The sequence below is a fragment of the Nelumbo nucifera genome, chromosome 5 (genome assembly GCF_055504915.1).
Source record: "Nelumbo nucifera cultivar China Antique chromosome 5, China Antique-T2T, whole genome shotgun sequence".
Taxonomy (NCBI): Eukaryota; Viridiplantae; Streptophyta; class Magnoliopsida; order Proteales; family Nelumbonaceae; genus Nelumbo; species Nelumbo nucifera.
The window spans coordinates 63217695-63240558 of NC_142653.1; the positions used below are offsets into that span (position 1 = coordinate 63217695).

A 22864-nucleotide genomic window follows, 5' to 3' on the forward strand; every position below is an offset into this window, starting at 1 on the left:
GTTGCCTCTTCCAGCAACTTTGGCACATGTTTGGTTTCCCATCTGTACCTCCTAGCCATCAGTCACTTATTCATATGTCTTGAACAAGGACTTGTCCTTGCAAACATGGACTGTGGCGCCTGAATCAAACCACCATCCAGAAGACGATTCTGCCATGTTAACTTCAGTAATCATGGCCACTAGATTGTCTTCTACCATGTTTGTAGAGTTGGTTCTACCTTTCCGATGCCGGCAGACTCGGGCATAATGCCCCTTCTTTCCACAAACATAGTAGGATCCTTTCTTATTGTTGCTCTTCCTGAAGTTTCCATCCTTCTTCTTTACTTGTAATGCAGGGCTAGTCTTCTTTGATTCATTTTCCTCAAAATTGACCTTAGAGTTTAGCATACCGGCCAGGGTCTTATCCCTACTATCTCTAATCCAAGACTCTTCTTCAATACGAAGGTGTTGCTGAATTTGCTCCAAGGTAAGTTCTTCAGCCTTGTGTAGAAACTTATTCCTGTAATCCTTCCAAGAGGGTGGAAGTTTGGCAATGATTGCTCCCACTTGGAAAGATTCAGGAAGGATGATGTTAAGGGATCGAATTTTGTTGACTATCACCTGTAGTTCATGAACTTGCTCCAGTATAGGTTTATGGTTGTTCATGGTGAAGTCAAAGTATTATGCAATAAGATACTTATTCGTACCTGCTTCTTGCACCTTGTATTTGAATTCCAGGGCCTTCCAGATTTCTTTTGGAGATGTAAGTTCCTTGTAGAAGTTGTAGAGCCAGTCTGATAAGGCATTCAGTATGTGTCCTCGGCACAGAAGTGAGTCATCTTCTCGTTTTGCTCTTTCCTTCTTTAGTTTTTCTGAGTCTTTGTCAGTGGGTTCAGGAAGTGATTGCAGATTCGGGTCCAACAGATAGTATAATTTTAGTGTGGTTAGAAAGAAGATCATCTTGTCTTGCCATCGGCTGAAGTTTGCTCCATCGAACTGGTCTAGTCGAACAAGGTCTTGGTTCATCATCTTGATCGAAGTCATGCTTGCTTCCACCTTCATTGTAGGATAACATTCTAAAATTGTAGGTAAATGGGGTCACTGTAAATTTGGAGGAGAAGCTCTGAGGCACGTCTGAAGACACTATCTTTAGAATGTTATTTGCCCCCACTCAGTTTCACTAAGTTTGCTATTGGGTTATAGGCAAATCCGTTCCCAGGATACAACATAGCCTTGGGCGAGAATCTGCAACAAAGTTGAAGAATCTCTGAAGAAACCTTCTATGAGACTGTAGCAGACTGGACTGAGAGAGAGAGAGAAAGTGAATTTCGAAATTGTGTGTTTTTGGAGTCTGATTCATGCTCCTTAAATAGTTTATGAAGAGGTATGAAGGAAAGGTAGGTGCCGGTTTAGAGAAGGCACCTTGAATAGTCATAATTTCAAACATTGTGACTGTTTAAAAAGTAGTTAACAGTTAATGACTGTTAGCTTTGAATTGTGCCTCTTGATCACACCTAATCGAATCGTGACCGTTGATCTCATCAACGGTGATCAACGGTCAGCAACGCACCAAAACCAAAGCCGCCCTTCGCGAGCAAAGTGCGCCTCTAAAGTGCCTCATTGCGCCACAAACACGCGTGCATGTGCATTGCGCGGTATCAAACCCCCATACTCTCCTCTACTATTTCTAAGGAGTGTAAATCAGCTCCTATTGAAATACTGAAAACAAAACATATAATTTTCCAATGTGGGACAAGTTCAAAATTGGGTTTTGCAAGAGAAAAGCTAATTTTTCAATCAAGTGTGTTGGTGCAATTTCTCATGTAATTGACCAATCAAACCCATTGGATTTAATCTCTTATGAGATTAAAATCCAACAAAGACAACTACTTTTACATGCCATTGAGCAGGCAACACAGTACCAATAAATACTTCAATCTAAGAGGAGCAGCATCTAGTCTTCTGCGCAATAGGTTGTCCTTGGAGCTGCACCACTGGAAGCCTCGCATTGTTCATAGCCGGTTGGCTTGCCATCTGCAGTAACCAAAACCAAACAGGAAATGAAATATAGGTAGCTGATACAAGGTCATCCACATAAACAAATGTAACTGAAAGACCCAGCTAATGTTGGATTAGAAGTGAGAAGTCACACCAACGGATAATAATCATAATACTACACTACAAAGCCTTCTCGTGAGAATACAAGTATTTCCATCAGTGTACCAATTTCATATAACCCTCCTTTTATTTGATATGATATTATTCCAATGCATAGAAAGCAGGCATAAGCAGTACATGTTCTTGATCTTAGCAGCCATAGCCATGAAGGCTTGTTCCACATTAGTTGCATTTTTCGCACTGGTTTCCATGAATGGTATCCCAATTTCATCAGCAAAGGCCTAAAACAATAGAAAGAAAATATGAAGAAACCATTTTTCACATCTCCAAGAAGAACATGAGTTGCTTCAACAGAAAAGTAGTCACCTAAAAGCATGGGAATTATCAGTAATACCTTAGATGTCACATAAGAGACAACTTTGTTTGCTGTAAGGTCGCACTTGTCCCCAACCAGAAGCTTGTTGACATTTTCACTAGCATAGCAGTCAATTTCATTCAACCATTGTTTGACATTGTTAAAGCTCTCTTGATCTGTTACATCATATACCACCTGCCCAAGAAATAACCAAGTTTGAGAGAATTGAATTGAAATGACAAGTAGAGAGAGGGGCTATGCAAACAAAGGAAAAAAGAAGTGGAAAATGACTGACTATAATTCCACGAGCACCACGGTAGTAGTTGATAGTTATTGTCCTAAAACGTTATTGCCCAGCGGGGTCCCACTGCAAAATTCATACAAGCAGAATGGGTTAGCATGAAAAAACACCAACTAAAAAAGGTATGAGTGCCCAAAAAACCAAATTGACTCCAATATGTGGTCAACAATCAATCAATATTAGAAATAAGGTTCATTACATGATCATACCATGAATTCCAGAGGGACAAGCAGAAGCTATCCACCCTTTCAGTGGCAAACACACCACAAATGTGAATTAAAATAAAAGGCTCTAGCTAGGATAACCCTAATAAAAAACACTGGCTCAGCAATATTTCATGTGGAGGACTCTGCAATAAAATTATCTAGGGAAAAAACAAAACAAGGTTGGCTGATCTTTAGACCCAGGACCAGAAATTCTCCTCGATCTTGAGCAGTTAGATCCTTTTAAGGTAATCTATTGAAATTTAGTTCCACAATTTCAATAATTCTCTTATCCCACAGCAAGGGCAGAACCAGGATTGAAGAACATTTCTCAAATAAAGTTCAGAACTATTAATTAAAAACAAACAATATCATATAAGTCTTCCAGTACATAAGGAACACAACTGATGGAGGACGATTTAACCCGACCTATGAAATGGTGACACATGGACACTGACTCAGCACGAGCGACAGCTCAGCACTGTAGCCTAGTGCAACCAAGTGACGAGCCCATAAAGCAACTCGCTACATCATAGCTCACAAAAGGAGGAGCTTGCCACAACGCGAGCTCCGGGTTCCCCGAGCTACCTTTGAAGGGATACTCCGAGGCAACTTTAGCTTGCGAGCTAGGGGAACTAGCTCGCCTGAGCTCCCAAGCAGACAAGTAATCCCAAGGACCAATTCTATTAATGGTAATCTTGAAGTATTCCGAGCTCGCTACAAAGTAGCTCGCAAATAAGTCGCATGAGCACTCCTCAAGAAGCTTCTATTTGACAGGCCGTACCGATCAGACTGCGCCACGTCCCTTACTGATGGCGCAGTCCCTGTCCTTTCGACAGTCTGCGTCCATGTCACTCAGCAGGTGGAGGCGTGCCTGCCACTTTGGGGACGTGTCACTCACTCGGACGAGGAGTACGTCACAACGGCCACCTGCACAACCCTGGCAAGTAACGGCTGTGGTAGGGGCCCAGTGGCGGTTATGCCCAACCTGACAAGAACACCCCTATAAAAGCCCCCAGGGCAAAAGAGAAACTTCTTTTGGAGACTTCAAATCTCTCGAGTATAGTGATAAAGCGTGACCTACACTCTTAGCCACCGCACTCTTCTTTCCTTCCTTCTTGTGTTCTAACTTAAGCATCGGAGTATTCCCAATGGGTAAAATCCCCGGGAATCCTTCCTTTCCGTCTTCACAGGTGTCATCCATTGCCAGCAAGGAGCCAGTCAACAACCAGCTAGGAGTGCCCAGATCGTGTCGCATCATTTGGCACCATCTGTGGGAAACGCTTCAAAAATCCTTTCTCTAAACCTTCATAGTTCTTTCTTCCTTGAAAACTCAACACTCATGGCGTCCTCAAGCAACGTCGGACGAAGCATGGAGATGGATAACTACAGGGAACAACGCCAGGTTCCCACGGCCTGCATTGGGCAGTTCACCATTCCTCTCTCGGTGGACGGAGTCCCCAGCCTGAATGTGCCATGAGCAACGGCGCCTGTGGGTGTTCCCCTTCCTTCCTCTATAGAAACGACCTTTGCTGAACCGACTGTCATCCCTCTGGCGACTGGCCAAAGCTAGCTCGACGATCTAATTCAATGCATGCGGGCCATGCAAGACCAAGTGCAGCAGCTCCAACAACACCAGCTTTACCAACAGCAAGTGTTGCACCACGTCTCCTAGTATCACTACCAACAGTAGATCCCCTAGTTGCCTCAACCTCAGCTTCAGCAGCCGCAGTTCCCTCCTTGGCACCCAGCCTCACAGCAAGCTAGGTCTCGCCACCAGGACGAACGCCCCTCTCGTCAAGGAGAGGCCTCTCAAAACCCTCCTAAGAGCCAGGCCTCCTCCCGTGGCAGACAAGAAAGACCAGCTGCCCCGGCTTTGCTGTGGGCGGTCAGGTCGGGAGGACTCCAGCTCACCAGGTCTACATCACCTCGGTAGTCGAAGTTTGAAACCCTGCTCTTGGAGAACCGGTTTCAGATGCTGGCTGCAGATTCCAAGTAGGATCCCTCTATCCGTAGCCATCACCAGCGGCCCGAGCTACTTCCTGCACAAACCATACCTGACAGCACGGAGGTGAGCAGCACAAACGCCGAGCCCGCCAAGAAGCAGAGATGCTGCCGCCGAGCTCGCCGATCTGCCACCCACAACCTGCCCGAGCTTGGGTGAAGTCAAGGCTCCCCTCCTTTTAGTTCCATCCCCCCTGTCTTCCGAGCTCCTGGCAGTCCCAATGCCTAAAGACTTCAAGCTCCCCCCTCTTGACAAGTATCACGGGTCGTTTGACCCAAATGACCATGTAGATGCCTTCCAGTCGGAAATGCACCTGGCGAGAGCCAGTGAGTCGTGCATGTGCGTGGCCTTCTCCACCACTTTCAAAGGAGTAGCCCGCACATGGTAACAGAACCTGGCACCTGGATCGATAAGAAGTTGGGCGCAGTTTGCGCAAGCCTTCACGTCCCACTTCGTCACCAGCAAGCGGTGCCCGTGAATTGAAGAAAGCCTCCTCAACATAGTGCAGAGAGAGGGAGAGTCCATCTAGAGCTATATCAAGCGGTTCAACGATGCTTGCATGCAGATACCGTGCCTGAACCCCGTCGTGCACCTCGTAGCAGCCAAGAAAGGCATGACGCATAAAGAGTTCAAGTGGCACATGGTCGTCAACCAACCGGCGATCATAACCGAATTCCTTAAGCTCACAGACAGGTTTATAGCCATGGAGGAAGAGATCAACCAGAAGGGCGAGGGTGCGCCCGAGAAGAGGAAAAGGGAAGGAGAGCCTTCCAGCCAAGGGGATAGCCAAAAGAAAAAAGATGCAGCTTGGGGGGCAAAGCCGGGTCAATCATTCCGAGCTCCTGTAGCGGGCCGAACTGATTACACTCCACTAAACGCGAAGTGGGCCGAAATCCTGAAAGCGTTCAAGGATGCCCCGTATGTGAAGTGGCCACCCCGTCTAAGGGGGAATCCCAATGAGAGAAATAAAAATTTGTATTGTAGTTTTCACAGAGATCACGATCATAGTACCGATAATTGTAAGAACCTCCGCAACGAGAAAGAGGAGCTCATCCGTCGCGGATATTTAAGGAACTTTGTACAAAATAACAATAATAATAATAATAAAACAGGTCGGCAAGGAGAGCATGGTAAGGATGCTCCCAAGTCCAGTAGCAGGCCGGCCGAATAGTCATAGAGGCAGCCACCAGAAGAGAGGCCGGTTCGGGGCACCATCCACGTGATAGTGGGAGGTTCAATCGTCGCAGGTTGTACTTCAGCAGCAGCTCGGACGTCAGTTCGTGAAGCTGCACAGGAAGAACAGAATCCTCCGAAGCGGCCGAGGACAGAAGATTTTCTTCACGGAGGATGATGCGCAAGGGGTCCACTACCCCCACGACGACGTGCTTGTGATAAAGCTGAGGATCAACGACTTCGAAGTCAGGCGTGTACTCGTTGACTTGGGCAGCTCGGCAGATATTCTCTTCAAGGCCGCGTTTGACCAGCTTCAGTTGCAGGGAAGTGACTTGAAGCCCGTGAACACTCCTTTGGTGGGCTTCAGCGGAGAAGAAGTCCGGCCCCTTGGACAAGTGACAGTACCTATGCAAGTTGGCACATGGCCCTGCGTAGTTAGACTCAACCACGACTTCCTGGTGGTCACGACCCGCTCCCCATACAATGCCATAATAGGATGGCCGATCACCCATGTCCTACAAGCAGTGGTCTCCACCTACCATTTGGCAATGAAGTTCCCTATAGACTTCGGTGTGGGGGTAGCGCAGGGCGACCAGCTCGAGTTCCGCAAGTGCTATGTCGCCGCCCTAAAGGGAAAGACCAAGGTGGCCGATGACCTCGAATTGGAGCAGCCTACGGAGCAAGGCGAGGAACGAGCTGCACCCACAGAAGAAATAGTCGTTGTTCTGACCTCAGCTGCAGACCCAGCTCGGACATTTCAGATCGGTGCTTCCGTCCAGGAACCTCTATGATCCAAACTGGTAAGTTTCTTACTTCAAAATTTAGATATTTTTGCATGGTCCGCGGCCGAGATGCCCGGTATAGACCCCGACCTCTTAACTCACAAGCTCAATACTGATCCTGTAGTTAAGCCCATTAGACAGAAGAAACGCAACCTAGCCCCGAAGCGGTGGAAAGCGGTCGACGAGGAGGTTGTGAAGCTCCTCGCAACAGACTTCATAAGAGAAGTCCATTACCCAAGCTGGGTAGCCAACCCCGTTCTGGTAAAGAAGGCTAATGGCAAGTGGCGCATGTGCGTCGACTACACCGACCTAAACCGAGCCTGCCCAAAAGACTGCTTCCTGCTCCCCAAAATTGACCGCTTGGTGGACGCGACCTTAGGGCACGAGTTGCTGAGTTTATTAGACGCCTATTCAGGCTATAACCAAATCATGATGACCCAACGGATGAAGAAAAAACTGCTTTCATCACGGAGTTCAGTCTATACTGTTACAAGGTTATGCCCTTCGGGTTGAAAAACACAGGGGCAACCTTTCAAAGGCTTGTAAATAAATTGTTTGAGCCATTAATTGGCAGAAAAGTCGAATGTTATGTAGACGACATGGTCGTCAAAACTCAATTTTCGCATGAATTAATACAAGACTTGCATTCTGTTTTTGAAATTTTGCGTAAGTTTAATATGAGATTGAACCCAAACAAGTGTTATTCGGTGTGACATCGGGTAAATTCCTAGGATACATCGTTAACCGGTGCGGCATTGAGGCCAACCCAAATAAGATTAAGGCCATTTTAGATATGAGACCACCCCGGAAGTTGAAGGAGGATCAGAGGTTGAATGGTCGCATAGCCGCCCTGAGCCACTTCATGTCCAAATCGGCGGACCGCTGTCTGCCATTCTTTAAGGCAATTAAGAGCAAAGGGTTTGAATGGACCCAAGACTGCCAGCTCAAATTTGACGAGCTCAAGAGATACCTCGCTAGTGTGTCGATCTTAACCCGGCCCGAGGAGGGTGATGTTTTAGTGAGCGACAAAGTGGTCAATTCGGTACTAATAAAGGAAGTAGATCGGGTCCAACGACCCATCTATTATGTTAGTAAAGTATTGCAAGGAGCAGAGATGAGATATCCGAAGATAGAAAAGCTAGCATATGCACTAGTAATTGTAGCTTGGAAGCTTCGCTCGTACTTCTAGGCTCACACTGTTATCATCCTCTCCAACAAACCTCTGAGGCAAGTCTTACTTAAGCCCGAGGTCTCTGGTCGATTGACGAAGTGGGCCGTTAAGCTCAGTGAGTACGACCTTCAGTACAAGCCGCAAACTGCTATTAAGGCCCAAGCCTTAGCAGATTTCATTGCCGAATGCACTTTCAACTCCGAAGTCCCTGGGTCGGTTGAGCACGAGGCCCCCAGTTTGGGTGAGCCCAGAGCTCCCAGGCCAAGTCCGAGCCCCGTTAGGTAGCAGTCAGTGTGGCATCTCTCCTAGTTAGGCCAGGCGCGAGCTGGGATGAGGAGCCCTGGATCCTTCACGTAGATGGCTCCTCGAACCAACAAGGCGGCGGAGCCGGAATAGTTCTGCACGGCCCCAGTGGCGCAAAACTGGAGTACGTGCTACGCTTCGAGTTCGCAGCATCTAACAATGAAGTGGAGTACGAGGCGTTGATAGCTGGACTAGCCTTAGCCAGAGAAGTAAAAGCCAAGCACATCGTTATCTGCAGCAACTCCCAGCTCGTGGTCAACTAGGTTACCTGCGAGTACGAAGCTCGCGACCCAACCATGGTCGCCTACTTAGCCAAAGTCAGAGAGGCCCTGCTCAACTTCCAGTCACATTTCATCAGACAAATCCCTAGGTCGAAGAATGCTGAGGCCGATGCCCTGTCCAGGTTAGCCAGCACCAGCGACACCACCATGAGAATCGTGTACAAAGAGGACTTGCCTCAGCCTAGCATTCTCGGGGGGGCAGAGGAGGTTGCTTCCGTCGTTCAAGTAGAGCCGAGCTGGATTGACCCGCTCATGAGCTTCTTGCTACACGGGACCCTCCCTACAGATCGCAATGCAGCCAGAAGGGTGCAGCGCCAGGCAGCCAAATACGTCATGATAGACAAACGGCTATACCGGAGATCCTACACACTCCCCTACCTGCATTGCTTGCGACCTACCGAAGTCGAGCTCGTACTCCGTGACACTCATGAGGGTCTATACGGCGGACACTTGGGGGGCAGGGCCCTCACTCAAAAGGCACTTCGATAGGGGTATTATTGGCCAACAATGAAGGAAGATGCTATTGAGCTCATTAGAAAATGTGACAAATGCCAGAAGCACGCCAATATCCACCACCAACCTACTGTCGACCTCAAGTATCTCACCAGCCCGTGGCCCTTTGCACAATGGGGCATCGATCTACTCGGGCCATTCCCGCCAGCAAAGGGTGGGAGGAAGTTCTTAGTAGTAGCAGTGGATTACTTCACCAAGTGGGTAGAGGCTGAACCCCTTGTAACGATCACAGCCCGGAACGTCCAAAACTTCTTTTGGAAGAACATTGTGTGCCACTTCGGGTTACCTCGGGTACTGATTTCTGACAATGGCAAGCAGTTCGATGACATCAAATTCCAGGACTGGTGCCAAGACATGGGAATCCAACAGAACTTTACTTCAGTTGCACACCCTCAAGTAAACGGTCAGGCAGAAGTCACAAACAGAGCCATCCTCCATGGACTGAAGGCACGGTTAGACCGAGCTAAAGGGTTGTGGGCAGACGAGCTACCCAGTGTCCTATGGGCTTACCGAACCACGGAAATGACCGCCACAGGAAAAACTCCCTTCAACCTCACCTACGGCACCGAAGCAATTATCCCCGCAGAGATCGAAGTACCTACGCTGCGACTGGAAGCATACAGTGACTAGACAAATGAAGATGAGTTGCGTACCAATCTCGATCTACTCGATGAAGTAAGGGACCTCGCGTACATGAGGACCGCAGCCTACCAGTAGAGAGTAGCTCGGTACTATAACGCTAGGGTCAAGAAGTGGAACCTCCGCGTTGGCGACCTGGTCCTTCGTAAAGTTATGGTACCTGAGCCTGGTGCTCGCAAGCTCGGGCCCAACTGGGAAGGACCTTACCGAGTAAAACGAGTGCTCGGGGAAGGAACGTACGAGCTTGAGACCCTTGAAGGGAAACAAGTATCCCGGGCATGGAATATTGTCAACTTAAGACAATACTATCTGTAACAACCGAGTAGGCTACGAGCCACTTCCCGAGCCTAAGGGCCAAAATACCGAGCTAACATGACCTCAGCACAATAGGACCCAGTCGCCTCTATGGCATGGGCGAACTCCAAGAGTGGGCTATAAGTCACTCCCAGAGCCTAAGGGCCAAAATACCAAGCTAACATGACCTCGGCGCAATAAGACCCAGTCATCTCCATGACATGGGCGAACTTCAAGGGCAGACCACAAGTCAACCCCTGGCTTACAGGCTAAGGCACTGAGCTAGCCAACACCTTGGCATCAAGAAGGACTTAGCCATTTCGATGATGGGGGTAAAGTATGAAAAGCGTGAGCAGCTCGGGTTTAAACACCAACAAGCATAGCTCGTTTCAGTACGTTGATCGAACTAAAGAATAACCGACGAGTATATAGTTCGGGCACACATGGTAATCACTTCACCGTGCACCATAGAAATGCCTTGAATGATTTAAGGGATAGTTCGAAATAACGATTATCGAGAAGTCCTACTTCGGGTACGTAGCTCTAATAGCTCGGGTGTTGAGATCGCCTTAGCAAAGATAAAGAGTGCACACCATACTTAGAAGAAAAAGAAGAACTTTCATTATCATTTCAAAAAAATAAAAGAAAAAAAAGAAGAGAAAAATGACAAGGCAATAACTGAGCTAAGCAGCTCGGGAAAGTTTAACAATCACAGGGCACAACCGCCCAACCAAAGATCTTTGAAAGACCGGGTTTATTGCACCCGGGAGCCACCAGAAGTCCAGGAAAAACACGGCCTCAGGGATCTGCCCCCTCATCCTCATCCTCTGGGGAGTTAGGCTCCTCTTCCTCCACTTGATCCGTAGTCTAGGGAGACAGGCCCTTCATAGTGATGCCATCGAGGTTGAGCCCGAAGAACTTCTTCCGAACCAATCACCAGTAGAGCTTAAACCCAAAGCGGTACGAATTCGAGCCATATTCCACCTGGAGGTCGTGGTATTCTTGGGAGTCTTTGAAATCACAGACCGCCTTCTCTCGTTCGGCCTCCACCATCTAGTCAAAATTTCAAGTCCGATCTAGAAGAGTGGACTCCAAGTCCCGTACCTACTGCCGAAGGAGCTCCCTCTCCGCCGCTACCCTCGATGACTCCTCCCGATAACGCGTGCTCTCTTTAGAAAGCCGGGCAATTTGGGCCTCTTGGTCGTAGACGAGCAACTCCTAAGATTCACTCCCCTTGCGAGTGTGATGGAGCTCACGCCGAATCCGGTCGAGCTCGCCCTAGAGCTTCTTATTAGTAGCCCATTGGTCGAGGGTGTCAACGTGGTGGATGCACGTCTGGAGAGCCATAGCATGGATGACGGTATTCACCTGCCAACAGAAAGAATATCAGAGGACAGCAAAAGGAAGAAAAATGGGAGAAGAAAGGAAAGAATCACTTACCACCATACAGTGAGAGGAGGCAAACGCGGCGAGGTCCCCAGGCTCCATATTCCCTCAATGGGCGACATCGTCGTTGTTAATCGCCTTCTGGGAACAGAGGGTAAGGGAATGGCTAGAGAGGGTTAAGGGGAGTCACCCCCTGCTGTGGGAGTTCGCCCCCTTCGATACCATCCCCACTAGTTCCCTCGGATGGAGGTAGTGGGATTTCAGGCGGCGGAATCTCAGGCAGAGGGGAGGATAAAGTCAGCTCAGTAGATCCGAATTCAGTACCCCTTGAGGTGGGAGTCCGGTCAGGGCGCGACCTCTTCACCTTGCGCCTCTGGTTGCTTGAAAGAAGGTGGCGTGAGCCGTTACTAGACATGATGACTGCCAAGAAGAAATCACAATATTAGTTCGGTAAGAACGAGATATATATGCATATGAACACAATGTCGTGACAAAAACCACGCGACCTAAAAGGACAACCTACCCAGGCTCAAGCCGGCCTGCATGAGCTTCTCCTCGGCCAAGTAGTCCGAACAGGGGAAGCCTACTAATGCCCAGGACAGCATTGTTTTCTGAGTTTCAGGGTCCAGCTCGATCCCGGAGTCCTGGATGGCGCCCCTCCAAGAAGTAGGGAAGGGCCACCCTTCGGGGTTGCGGACCAAAAAATAATCCCACTTCCAGGCGGGGATTTTCTTTGGGAGCTCATGCAAGAGCTTGTAGCCACGGCGGGGAGAGAAGTAGTAGAGACGCCTCTCCGACAGAGCCCCAGGAGTGGCATTCTTTATACAGAGGATAGCGGAGAAGATGTCTAGACTCAAGGGAAGACAATATTCCCAACACAAGGATATCATCCCAACCAAGTTCCGGATGGCATTGGGATGAAGTTGGTCAATAGTGACATTGAAGTGGTTTAGCACCTCCACTATCAAGGGGTGCAGGGGGAGACGCAAGCCAGCCTCGACATGTTCCTGGTAAATGACTATATCGTTGGGACCATGCTCCCACGGAAAGTTACTAGTGGGGATGTAGTAGAGAAGGTCCCTAGAAAGGTGGAAATAGCTAATCAGAGACCTAAGTCTCCCCTCAGTCATGGAGGAAGGGCCGAAAGTATCGAGCTCCCTTCCCTGTGAAGTGGAAGCTCCTTCGCCAAAGACCTCCCTGGCCCCCAAAACTTGCTCCCAAGCTCCCCCCGAGCTCAAGGGAGCATCATCATCTTGGTCACTTCCCTGGTGACGGACATGGTATGGGTATCCTGACATGATTGACAGTAAGTAAGACTCACCGAAAGGGGATGGGATGAAATAAGTTGAGGAACTCAAGTAGACTTGATAGATGCGCGACCTCATAATCCGAAGACAGCAAGATGGCATGAAGGGAAACGAGGCCCAGAGGGCCCTCCTATTTATAGCCCCCACGTCTCTGAATCGACAGCCCAGATCAAAGCAGATCCAACGGCTCGTAGGTGCACTGACCGCACGCCTTCTGAAAACTAAAGGTGATTGGTGGCACGTCTTCCATGATTAAGGTAATGACGGCTGCACAACGTTTGAAATTAAGAGCCACTTCAGCACGTTTTCAGAATCCGAAAAATCAAAAAAGTCAGGAAATCTCTTGGTTCCTGCAAATGCATTTAATGTGAGTAGTCAACCAAGTTTGAATTTTGGTCAAATCAGTCCATCACACTTCATGAACTCCTCGTGCTAAGGCAATGCTCTCAGCTCAAGGAGTGGGGGGCAATTGATGGAGGACGATTTGACCCGACCTATGAAACGGTGACACGTGAACACTGACTCAGCACGAGCGACAGCTCAGCATTGTAGCCTAGTGCAACCAAGTGACGGGCCCATAAAGCAGCTCGCTACATCATAGCTCACAAAAGGAGGAGCTCGCCACAACGCTTGCTCCGGGTTCCCCAAGCTACCTTTGAAGGGATACTCCAAGGCAACTTTAGCTCGCAAGCTAGGGGAACTAGCTGGCCCGAGCTCCCAAGCAAACAAGTCATCCCAAGGACCAATTCTATTAAAGGCAATCCTGAAGTATTCTGAGCTTGCTATAAAGTAGCTCGCGAATAAGCCGCATGAGCACTCCTCAGGAAGCTTCTATTTGACAAGTCGTACCGATCAGACTGCGCCACGTCCCTTGCTGACGGCACAGTCCCTGTCCTTTCGATAGTCTGCGTCCACGTCTCTTAGCAGGTGGAGGCGTGCCTGATACTTTGGGGACGTGCCACTCACCCGAACGAGTACGTCACAACGGCCACCTGCGCAGCCCTGGCAGGTAATGGTTGTGGTAGGGGCCCAGTGGCGGTTATGCCCGACCTGACAAGAACGCCCCTATAAAAGCCCCTAGGGTGGAAGAGAAACTTCTTCTGGAGACTTCAAATCTCTCGAGTATAGTGATAAAGTGCGACCTACACTCTTAGCCACCGCACTCTTCTTTCCTTCCTTCTTGTGTTCTAACTTAAGCATCGGAGTATTCCCACCGGGTAAAATCCCCGGGAATCCTTCATTTTCATCTTCTCAGGTGTCGTCCGTTGCCAGCAAGGAGCCAGTCAACAGCCAGCTAGGAGTGCCCGGATCGTGCCACATCAACAACTATTTGGTATGTGCTACACTGCTTATAGCCATTGTCATATACATGTGTGAATATATATATGTATGTATATAATATTTTTAATTTTTTCTTTGTTAAACATTGTTTTAATATGTATCCTATGATTTTGAAATTTTATTTGTTATTTTGCTTTGTGCCTAAACCTTCCCTTTATCTAAATCAAATAACCCATTTACTTAATTTGCATATACTTCCTAGTTTATCCATACATATGGATACAATTTATTTCTTTTTACTCAATTTATATATTTACTTTTTATTAAATGGAAGTTCTTTTTGAAAGAATGGTGGGATCCATCGTATGGATGCCAAAGATTGCGGAATTGGGTGGGGCGAATTTCAAAAATTTCCCACCTTTCTTCCAATTGGGAATCACATTCCCTGATTTTAGAATCAAGATTCAAGGATCCTACTTGAACCAGAACTGAACCAGAATTGAACCAAAAAGAGAAGGGAGGGATTATACCTGATCCAGAGAAATAAAATCTCCCAAAGTTGGTGTTCACGCCCAAAGAAGACACCAAGATCAGCTCCAACTGAAGATGACATAGTGACGATGGAGCCAAACCAACAGTGTTCGTCCCATGGACCAGGTTCTTCTAAAGAACTCGATGGAAGACTGTGAGCACCAAACGAACAATCAAGAACCTTTCTTGATTTTCTCAAACTGAGAACTCGAACTGGCAGAAATGGTGGCGGCTGTTATTGGAGGAGAAAAGATAGAGAAGAAGATGGCGAACTGCTATTTCTTCTCTAGGGTTTCTGAGATCTTATCTCAAGAAAGCAAAGTGCTCTGTTGAAAAACTCCTAGGGTTCGAATTCAAGTAATTCAAATTAGGGTTTTTCTCCTCTTCCTTAATGATTAAGAAACCTCCTGATCATATCAGGAGCTGCCCTTATCCAAATCTATATTTAGATCAGGGCTCTTCTTAATCTTATCTGCAGATTAGATTAGCTTTAAGGCTTGTCCTAATCTCAGATCCACCCCCTTAATAGACTGATCAAATCAGCCCAGATCGAAATGGGCTTTAGGCCCATTAAGTGGTAACTGATCAAAAGTCTTCCAAACTACTGTCCAGTTGGGCTTCTTTGTATGGCGTGGGACCCAAGCATTGATCTACACACCAGCCACATGGGTTTGGCCCAGCCTTTGTTACAAGGCCTGGCCGAATTCACTAGAGAGCCCAATGAACCCCTTAAGCCCATCACATGGACCCTATGGGCCCAACACTTACACTAAGTGGTCCCTAGGCCAAGCCATCTTATAAAAACCCAGGGACTGTGGGCAGGTGCAATTTTATTTGTTTCTTTGTTAAACATTGTTTTAATATGTATCCTATAATTTGAAATTTTATTTGTTATTTTGCTTTGTGCTTGAACCTTCCCTTTATCTAAATCGAATAACCCATTTACTTAATTTGCATACTTCCTAGTTTATCCATACATATGGATACAATTTATTTCTTTACTCGATTTATATATTTACTTTTTATTAAATGGAAGTTCTTTTTAATATGATATTCTTTTGTTTTTATTTTGTTTTTTACATTTATATCCTTTTTGTCTAATAAAATAATATTTTTACTTAATTTGCATTTAATCTAGACTACTTTTCAATATATACTAATTTGTAATTTTTTAAATGGATATTTTTCATCATATTCAACTTCCTTATCAGAACTAAAGGGCTTGTAAGTGTCAATGGATAAAAAGGAGTTTGAAAATTTTGTTTGATTTTATTCTATTAATAATTTCTATTTTATTTATTTTTATTTTTTGATTTAAAAAAAAAAACTATAACTATCAATTTTAGTTTGTAGATTGATCGGTCCCATTTTCAAGTCTCATGGATGAATATATGCGAGATCTTTTTAGTCCAGCCAAATAAACAATCAAATTTTCTTAACTTTTGGAGAATATCATAGACTAATATGCTTTTAATATTTTTCTTTCTGAAGTATAAGGTTGTATAGATGAGGCACGCGCCTCATCCAATCTGAGACCTAAGACTCTCACTATGTATTCAACGAGGTTGAGGCAAGGCAGTTTGGCTTTGCCTCACCTCTTGGAGTACATGTCACTGCCTTCTAAAACACTGCCTACTGCTTCCACTCTAATGAAGCTTGGAACATACATCAGTCAAACCCCCCTCAAAGAGTGGGAAATGCCCTTGTGACTGGGAAACACCTCAAATCTCTGAAGGCCTTGGTTTCCCCAATGAGCAATCAGCAAAATTGAACTTGATTGTGTCTTCAGGAGTCAACAGAGCTGAAACAGAACCTCTCCACTCTCTAACTGAAATCCCCAAACTCCTTTGTGGTCTTCAGCCAATGAGCCACCCTGTTAGTAACAAGATCAATTGATACCTTTTTGTTTTTTTTTTTTTTTTTTTGTTTTTGAAACTGCAAGGTAAAGTAGTTCATTACAAGCCAAAACATGATACACGGGTAACCCCTGTACAATGAGATTCTGTACAAGGGAAAACCAAACTGACCCAATTACAATAAGCCCAATAACAAACAAAAAAATATTACAGGTTCCTGACAAAAAACAAAATCCCGATAAAAAAAGAAAGAATTTGTGTCAGATTTTGAATAGAGAGTGATTTGCCAATCAAGAAAATACCATGCCAAATGCTTTTTTGAACACCTCTTCTTTTGAACCCTGCCTCCCCACGAAAATTCTGCTATTTCTTTCACATCCTCCCTTGTCAAACTGTTGTAGAAAGAGTTAACAAAAAATTCACCTGAGTAATTACTATCAATTAATTCATTAGACCCTTAGTAATTACTGGCCTCATTAGTTTGTTGAATGGGTTCCAATCCTCCACCAGCAACCCTTTCATAAGAGACAAACATATAATCAGTTCTTTCCTTTGTCTGTGATGGAAACATGATGAATACACCCTGAGTAGAAAAAATGTCACACCAAAGAAAATCTTTTGCATTGAGTTATTGACTTCAGATCTAGTCCCATGAAAACTTCATATAAGTTAATCATTAGCTTTAGGATCAAAAATATAATCTCTCTAGTGGATTTGGATCAAATAATCTTTACTTCTCCATAATATCTTGTACTATGTAAAGTATGCAGCAAGAGACTACCAAAGAGGGGGGTGGGTGGGTGGATTTCTATACAGCCATTGAAGGAAAGCCATTACTTCAAGAAGAAGTGGATGATTGTATTCACCCAAAGCAAAACAACATGTGATGGAACTCATCATAATTTTATCAAATAAATACCGAAAGTAATGCTGACTTCTTATCATAATTTTGATTTGGAGACGTAATGGATGCATACGTATGTTTTGATTAATTTATTTTCTCCTATCACCCTCCCCATTTCCTCAAAAGTGGATTATTTACTTATTTATACTTCATATTCGACTTCAGATCCTTTGGTTTTAACTACACTAATAGTCATACAGAGGATTCTAGCTAAATTAACATAAGCAAGATACAAAATATTAATAAAATGTGAAGTGATTTGGGCACATCTCATTTTTGACAAAGGGGGCATCCCTCTAATCATTAGTCAGAAAGTGCATGCTTTAAAAGACAAAAATACTGCCAATGATTTCAAATAGTTAATTTTTCTTTTTGAATCTATTCTTGCTAGGGGTATACCCAAATCAATCCCCATAAGAAAGGTAATAAATGCACAGTTTAAGCTAGTCCTGGAATACCTGATAATTGCACTTTGATGCCACTTGGAATATGCTGAATACTAACAGCAGGTTCAGCTTCAGAAGTAAGATACTCTTTTCCTCTAGGTGATAGGGGTGATATCACCAAATCTTGATGATCAACTTGTAGATCAGAAGCTGTTGCAGGCAACAGAGGAATAACATCCACATTAGCCAAGCTAGTCAACAAGAGAAATGGAGAGAAAATAGAGAGTTGATATACATAAAATCTCACAAGACCAGGAAGTTCTCAACTATTTAAGAAAACTTAGGGGCTGCAGCATTTTTCGGTTTGAGACATAATAAAACTTTAAATTAGAATAGTAAGAATGAGTACCTTTTTCTTTCTTTTTGATCAATGATTTTTATTGGGTTAATTTATTAAAAGAAAGAAATAAAAGGAATAGGAATGAGGTTTCCTTTGGACTCCAACATGTGAAAAGATTGATTTTAAAAGATTTCATAATGCTAAAATTTCTGATTTTAGGACTTCCCTTTGGACTCCAACATGTGAAAAGATTGATTTTGAAAGCATGCTCATTGCTGAAATCTCTGTATTTCAATGGAGGAAGCATGCTCACTGATTTTGGGGTTTCTTTTGGTTCCAAGAAAAATATAGTTTGGAAAGCCTTTTCATTGTTGAAATTCTTGCATTTTTTGGTTCTTTTAGTCCCAAGTGTATAAAACATGTTGATTTTTATTTAAAAAAAAAAAAAAAAAACATCCCCATTGTAGAAATTTTTGGGTTTTGGGTTCTTGTTGATCCAAATGTTTGAAGACTGCTTAGTTTAAAAGTGTGCACATTGTTGAAATTTCTGGCTTTAGGGGTTTTTCTTTGATACAAATGCGTGAGGATTGCATACTTTCAAAACCATTTCCATTGCTGAAATTTTTGTGTTATGGGTTCATTTAGATTCAAATACTTGAAAATTTCTGGATTTTGAAATGCGTTCATGACTGAAATTTCTGGGTTGTGAGTTCTCTTTGATCCCATAATGCAAAAAATGCATACTTTTAAAACCATTTTCATTGCTGAAATTTCTGTGTTTTGGGTTCATTTAGATTCAAATATTTGAAAATTCTGGGTTTTAAAATGTGCTCATGACTGAATTTTTTTGGGTTGTGAGTTCTCTTTGACCCCATAATGCAAAAAATGTATACTTTCAAAACTATTTCCATTGCTAAAATTTCTGTGTTTTGGGTTCATTTATATTCAAATATTTGAAAAATTCTGAGTTTTGAAATGTGTTCATGACTGAAATTTCTGGCTTGTGAGTTCTCTTTAATAGAGATATTGTACATATTTATAAAGATATTGTGCATATAGAGTTTTAGGAAGTTAGAGTTTTTTAGGAAGTTGCTAATTTGCATATAGAGTTTTAGGAAGTTAAAGTTTTTAGGAAGTCGCTAATTTTTAGTCTTGTTAATTTTAGTCTTGATGAAATTGTATATATATATTAGTTGTTTCCTCCATTGAAATACAGAGAAGTTACCATTCTTTTTGGGCATCGATCCTTGCAATTATTCTTTATGGTATCAGAGCCATACTTACACTATGGCTGATCCGAAATCTCCTAATTATCTCGGTTCGCAGGACATCCCCGGCTTGGTTGTGACCCTAATCGTCTTGAAAGGCGATAATTATGAAGAATGGGCCAAAGCCATGAAGAATGCGTTCCGGGTGAAGAAGAAATTGGCTTTTCTTGAAGGAAATGTGACGAAACCTGGTGATGATCCCAGCGAATTAGAAGGTTGGTATAGTGTGAATTCCATGTTGGTAGCATGGATATTCAATACCATAGAACTAGGGCTACGATCTACAATCTCCTATATGGAGACAGCAAAGAAACTTTGGGAGGATCTTCGGGAACGGTTTGCCATTGGGAACGATCTGCGGATTCACCAATTAAAGAGTGACTTGGCCAATTGCAAACAAGAAGGCATGACCGTATCCGCATATTATGGGAAGATGAAGACTATGTGGGAGGAGTTGGCTAGGTATGTGAAGAACCCACAATGTACGTGTGGTGGATGCAAGTGTGGAGAGGCAACCGAGCTAGTGTTAGAGCGGGAAAAGGAGAAAATTCATCAATTCCTCATGGGCCTTGACAGTGCAGTTTATGGCACTGTTAGATCAAATATTCTGAGTACAGATCCTTTACCTTCATTGAACTGAATACATGCAATAATTGTGCAAGAAGAGTGGAACAAAACGGTGGCTCGAGCACGTGAAGAACAAGCAGTGGCTGTGGGATTTGCTGTGCAAACTAGAAATAGAACCAAAGCACCGAACAAGGATGAGAAGATGTGCTCATACTATGGAAAAACTGACATGAGGTGCTCGAATGCTTTCAACTTGTGGGCTACCCAGATTGGTGGTTTGCAGGCAAAGGAGGTCGCTCTGGTGGTTGTGGGGGACGATGAGGTCGAGGCACGGGAACAGGAAGGGGTCGAGGAGGGTCTGGTACAGCGGATGCCAATTCTGTCCAGACACTAGGAAGCTGCGGTGCCAGCACCACTGCTGCTGCTGTCCGGACTAGCGATAAAGCTGGTTTTCCCGGGCTTAATGATGAACAGTGGGCAACGCTAATGGCAGTGATCAATTCACACAAGGAATCCACTTCAGAGAAATTGACGGGTAAGAAAATGTGGTTGATAGATTCGGGATGTTCTCACAATATGACCGGGAATTTGGAGTTATTGAAGAATATGCATGAAATCCCTCCTTGTGCCGTTGGACTCCCTGATGGAAAGAACATGATGGTGTTGCAAGAAGGAGAAGTGCAGCTTGGGAAAGGATTGATCTTAAAACATGTTTTATATGTTCCCAACTTGAATTGCAATTTGATATCTATGTCTCAATTTATCGATGAATTAAAATGTACAATCACATTTGCTGACAAAATGTGTGTAATGCAGTACCCCACTTCGAGGACAGTGATTGGTGTGGGTGAGAAGCGTGGTGGGGTCTATCTTTGGTGCTGTGTGGCAAGGACTAGTGCATGCAGATTGGCAAAGGTGGACTCATATGAGCTATGGCACAGGCGAATGGGACACCCCTCAAAACGAGTTGTTAGTTTACTTCCTATTATTAAAAATAAAATTGCTAGTCAGGAAACACATAATGAGTTATGTGATGTTTGCTTAAGAGCTAAACAAACCCGTGATGTGTTCCCTTTGAGTAATAATAAAGTTTTTGCACCTTTTGCCTTGATTCATTGTGATGTTTGGGGACCATATCGTACTCCTGCTTCATGTGGTGCTATATATTTTTTGACCATCTTTGATGATTACTCACGGACAGTGTGGATTTATTTGATGGTAGAAAAGAGTGAAGTTAGTGCTAACATTGTGAAATTTTGTACCATGGTAATTACCCAATTTGACAGTAAGGTACGGGTGATAAGGAGTGATAATGAGTCAGAATCCATAGCCTTGAGCAATTATTGTGATACTCATGGCATCATTCACCAAACATCATGTGTTGGGACACCTCAGCAAAATGGTATGGTGGAACGCAAGAATCGCCATATTCTGAATGATGCGCGTGCTCTATGTTTTCAGGCAAATTTACCTATGAGTTTTTGGGGTGAATGTGTGCTGACTGCAGGATATCTGATTAACCGTACTCCAAGTCCTCTACTTGATGGAAAGAGTACATATGAATTGTTGTTTGGGAAGGAACCAACTTACAAACATATTCGTGTTTTGGGGTGTTTATGTCATGCACATTATCAAGGGCATGACAAAGATAAGTTTGGTTCTCGAAGTCGAAGGTGCATTTTTGTTGGGTACCCTTTCGGTAAGAATGGATGGAGACTCTATGACTTAGATACAAATGAGTTCTTTGTATCCCGTGATATTGTATTCTCTGAACATATTTTTCCTTATAAGGTTGTTGTCTCTGAATCTCTTAACAGCAGTGTGACCGATTAACCACCTGTTTGTAATGATGATGTACAATTTTTTTATGATCATGAGCTGGATAGTGCAGATACTTCGAATGGTGAACCAACTCCTAAAGAAGATTTGACTCCGGAAGCAAGGGGGAGTGGTGAGGTTCTTGATGAACAGAGAGGGGACGACATGAACTTGGAAAGGAACAGTGAAGGTGAAAACCTTGGTCGAGGATGTAGGGAAAGGCATCCTCCTAAGAAGCTGAAGGACTATGTATGCCACACAGCGCAGCACATCAACAACCCCCCCGCTGATCATGCCACATCATGCCACTCCTCAGGTGAGTCTTATCCTATTGCACGCTACATGGCTTGTACTAACTTTTCCTTGAGACATAGACAGTTCTTGGCAGCTATAACTGCAGGGAAAGATCCCACATATTTTTCAGAAGCGATACATGAGCCACATTGGAGACAAGCCATGAAGGAGGAAATTGAAGCTCTTGAGCGTAATGGCACATGGACTCTTGAAACGTTGCCCCCCAGGAAGCAAGCGATCGGGTGCAAATGGGTGTACAAGACCAAATATAACTTAGATGGAGCAATCGAAAGACACAAGGCTAGATTGGTGATTTTAGGGAACAATCAGAAGGCTGGGGTAGATTATAATGAGACTTTCGCTCCAGTAGCAAAGATGGTGACTGTTCGGTTGTTCTTGGCTATAGCGGCAGCACGAAAGTGGGAGCTTCATCAGATGGATGTGCATAATGCCTTTTTGCATGGTGATTTGGCAGAAGAGGTGTACATGCGATTGCCATCCGGTTTTTCATCTACACATCCAGGAAAGGTATGTCGCTTGCGAAAATATTTGTACGGATTACGACAGGCACCTAGAAACTGGTTTGCCAAATTGGGCATGGCCTTGAAGATGTATGGATTTACTCAGTCACACTCAGGTTATTCTTTATTCACTTACCATAAGGAAGGAGCTACACTCTGTATTTTGGTATATGTGGATGATCTTGTTGTGGGAGGAAACAATGGGGAGATGATACATCAATTCAAGCAGTATCTGAGTCGGTGCTTTCACATGAAGGATCTTGGGATGCTGAAGTATTTTCTTGGCAT

The 22864-nt window shown here is 44.5% G+C and overlaps 1 pseudogene; it reads right to left on the minus strand.

The window, feature by feature from the left end:
- Positions 1-1917: 1917 nt before the first annotated feature.
- On the minus strand, positions 1918-18834 carry LOC104588636 (GTP-binding protein YPTM2-like; annotated as a pseudogene).
- Positions 18835-22864: the final 4030 nt, after the last annotated feature.